The 4392-nt window shown below is 34.2% G+C and overlaps 1 non-coding gene across 1 annotated transcript; it reads right to left on the reverse strand.

The window, feature by feature from the left end:
- Nucleotides 1-2958: 2958 nt before the first annotated feature.
- On the reverse strand, nt 2959-3032 carry TRNAI-AAU (transfer RNA isoleucine (anticodon AAU)). The gene has a single exon. It is a non-coding gene; the product is annotated as a tRNA-Ile (tRNA).
- Between the last annotated feature and the right edge of the window lie 1360 nt (nt 3033-4392).

Below are 4392 nucleotides of genomic sequence, written 5' to 3' on the forward strand. Positions count from 1 at the left end.
GAGTGAATTACTGTCATCTTCACCCCTCCCCTTTTGTGATTGAAGGGAAATACTATAGAGCCGGGGTCTCTAAATTACGGCCTGCCGACTAGAGATGTGCATGATGGGAAACTTAGTAGTGTTTTTGAATTCATTAGTTAAGTTAATCATTTCATTTCGTCATATTCATTATGTTAGAATGATTCGTTTTCAGAATTTTTTTCGTATATTTGGATTCATTTTGTATATTCATTATTTCCTAATTGAATTCTAGTTCGAAATTTTTTTCTTGAATTCAAAATGGAAAAATATTGCAATAAATACAGTTAGGTATAAAAGTGAATTTTTTTTTTTTTATTGTGTAGACATACAGAGTTATGTAAAAGGATTTGTTTAAAAATCTTTTTCCTTTTTCCCTTTTTTATACAAATCCTTTTACATTACTCTGTATGTGTACACAATAAAAAAAAAAAATTTCACATACATATTGTACATATCCCTATGGGAAGCTTATGTGGACCCCTTGGTAATTCCAGGGCTCTATATACTCACCTGTAACTGTATGCTTTAAATGTACCCATATGGATTCATATAACAATGCCAATAGATTGTTTATAGTGTATGGATACCAGCGCTAGACATTTTTTAACCAGTTATATATTTTTTATTTTCATATTTTTCACTTTTTTGTCAATTTTTTAGTTTCTTATGATGCTTTATGCATCTTTGTTCTATTTGCTGCAGAGTCATTAAGGGGGTGACGCCTTTATAGATTTCTGAACAGACACTTCTTAGTTTAATATCTGTTTTTTGACACAGGAAGCTGCGGGGATACGAGTGCTCTATTCTGTGACGTTCATTTTTGGCATGTGGGTGGAGTTATTTCACCCCTTGTCACACAATCCCACCAGCCTCTTCCTGCAATGGAAATGAGGCTTGGAGCGCATCCGCCGGTGCGCGATGGCATCATCCCTAGGGATGCGAACATGTGACTCTGCACGAGATGTTCTGATTGGTTGATGTCATCACATGCCCCTGTGATGATGGTCACCAACACACTATTCATTCCTGATTGGCTGGTGTGTCCGCCGAGCGGCGGCACACACAGCTGATTGTCATCCCATTATTTTACTGTTGTATATGTAAGCGTGGTACCAGGCACAAGGCTGTATGCCCCAGTAGAAGGACTATGGTCCGAAACATGTCGGGTCGCTGAAGCCGTCTATGTCCTGTTACCACACGATTTTATCTTTTTAATTATTTGTGATCACGATTTTTTACTTGTATCTGATGTCTGCAAAGAAAACTTTCTCTTTTTGGTGGTTTTCAATAAACCTTATATAACAGATTCATGCACTATGTGGAGACTTTTTTCTTTCTCCATATGAACCCATTTTTGGTGTGGTGAAAGCTGTATCCTGTGATAACTGCCTGCTCGCTGTGAAGGGGAACCCATCCATCCATTGGAGATCAGAGCACCATTTACATCCACGGTTGCTCCAGATGGGACCCTTGGAACCTATTACCAGCGCTTCCCAGCAAGCACCCCTAGGATCGGTTGATCCATACGCCTGAATGACACTCCGCCGTATGGTGAGTGTGTCCACCCTGTCTGGTAAGCATATTCACCCCTTCTATTTACGTGTGGATCCCGAGTACACGAAGACCATTCATTTGATTTTGAACATCCCTCACATATGTTTTTTCCTCTTACCACTAGAAACATCACACTGTTTATGTTGATGAACTTTTATTATGGACACTGCCTCCAGTAACTGGAGTATGTTGGTTCACTTTATCTGTTGTGGCGTTTAACCATCATTACGTTGAATTATTTGTTATCACACACAACATATATATATATATGGAGTGCTAGCTCACCCCTTTTTTATTTTCACTTGGTGCTGCATTTATTTATTATAGTTTTTTGCACGGTTATTACACTGGTGATGCTGGCTGCTATTATGTTCATATATATTTAAAAAAAAGTTTTAATAGCGCAACGATACTTAATTCTATTTTTTGCTTTATAGAATAGTATAGAAAATAAATAGAAAAGAAAATAAAAGAATAGAATACAACATAATTGAAAAATAAAGGCATAGAATATAGTAGAAAACAATAGAATAAAACAGAATGGAATAGAAAATATTCTATTCTGTTGTTTTCTTTTCTATTCTTTTCTATTCAATTCTATTCTATTCTTTTAGTTATGATTCTATTCTGTTTAATTCTTTTCTATTCTATTTCTTTATTTTCTATTCTATTCTGTTTTATTCTATTCTTTTATTTTCTATTCTATTAATTTGTTTTCTGTTTTTATTCTATTCTATTCTTTTTATTTGCTGTTCTGTTCTGTTTTATTCTATTCTATAAAGCAGCCTAAGTAGGAATCATCATCTTATTTCACTTTTACATATTAATTATGTAATTATGTTTATATTTAAGTATTTATTGCAATATTTCTTTCCATTTCAAATTCATTTTGGAATTAGAATTCATTTTCAAATATGAATTTGAATTCTTTTTCCAATTCGTTTAGTTTATTTAGGATTCATTGAAATTCGTTACTATTGTGATTTTGCAAATTCGGATACATGCGAATCACAGAATTCATTGCAGGGCAACTTCACTAATATATTGTTTGGTGCTTTCTTGCCTAAAATCCTAGTGTGTTCAAGAGCCCTTAAAACATATTTTTCACCTCTGATGTGTATGGAAATAATTAAATTATAAAGCGTAAAAAGCGCTAATGTGCAAACCGAAATTATTGCGAACGTATATGATTTTTTTTTCAGGGCATTAGGGAGGGTGAATAGACACAGTAAATGTGTGTCTGCTCTCCAGTAAAGGTTATGCTGTTATCAGTTACTCATATTTCAGTTTGTCTTTTTGTATTCCAGGCATTAGTCACGTAATTTGCACTAAGGGTATGTGAGCTGTTAAAAAAGTAAGTTGACCATAAAAAAAAAAAAGTTTTGGCCCGTACGGGGATCGAACCCGCGACCTTGGCGTTATTAGCACCACGCTCTAACCAACTGAGCTAACCGGCCACATGGTCACATGCAGAAAAAAGAAAAAAGTTTTTTCTGTGATGAAAGAGCACAGGTGACACATTCTCTCACGCCCATCATCTGTGCTCCGAGTGATAAGAGTCTGGTATGAATTTTAGAGGAAACCACCATGCCTTTTTTTTTTAACCACCTCAATTCTGGCATTTGCTACATGTAAAAAAACCTTTTTTTTTTTTGCTAGAAAATGACTTAAAACCCCTATATATACTGTGTATATATATATATATATATATATATATATATATATATATATATATATATATGTACATACACTGTGTGTGTATATATATATATATATATATATTTATATATACACACACATATACATACATATATGTATATATATATATATTTATGTATATATATATATATATATATATATATATATATATATATATATATATATATATATATATAAGCAGAGGCCCTAGAGAATAAAATGGTGGGCGTTGCATATTTGCGCTACAGTGTTTCAAATGAATTTTAATGCACAAAAACACAATATAATACACGATTGTTTGGTAAAATATAAAAGATGATGTTACGCCGAGTAAACAGTTATTACACATGTCATGCTTTAAAACTGCTTCCAGCCGTGCCTAAAAATCTCCATAGGCAACGCTTTAAAAGCCTTTACAAGTTACCAATTTAGAGTCACACAGATGGTCTGGCGCTAAAATTATTGCTCTCGCTCTGACATTTGTGGCGATACCTCACATGTGTGGTGCGATCGGCATTTACATATGCACATGAGCACGGGGGAACAGGGGCTTTTTAAAATTTTTTTTTTTTTTCTTTACATTTTATTATTTATTTTTTTATTTCAATTTTTTTTTTTAACACTGTACCGTTGTACCTTTAACTTTTTTTTAATCAACTTTATTGGTATTAAAAGTGATCAACAACATCCCTTGGGCCGTGACAGGTCCTCTTTATGGAGAGATCTGGGATCTATGAGACCCACGAATCTCTCCTCTAGCCTCCAATGCAGTCGATCAGACACAGATCGGTCTGATCGACTGCATTGGAGGCTAGAGGAGAGATTCGTGGGTCTCATAGATCCCAGATCTCTCCATAAAGAGGACCTGTCACGGCCCAAGGGATGTTGTTGATCACTTTTAATACCAATAAAGTTGATTAAAAAAAGTTAAAGGTACAACGGTACAGTGTTAAAAAAAAATTGAAATAAAAAAATAAATAATAAAATGTAAAGAAAAAAAAAAATTTTTAAAAAGCCCCTGTTCCCCCGTGCTCATGTGCATATGTAAACGCTTCCCTGGCTGGTAACGGCCAGATGAAAAAAGAACCTAAACAGGAAGTGACAAAATCCTTGTCACTT

Source organism: Aquarana catesbeiana, linkage group LG03 (genome assembly GCF_042186555.1).
Source record: "Aquarana catesbeiana isolate 2022-GZ linkage group LG03, ASM4218655v1, whole genome shotgun sequence".
NCBI lineage: Eukaryota > Metazoa > Chordata > Amphibia > Anura > Ranidae > Aquarana > Aquarana catesbeiana.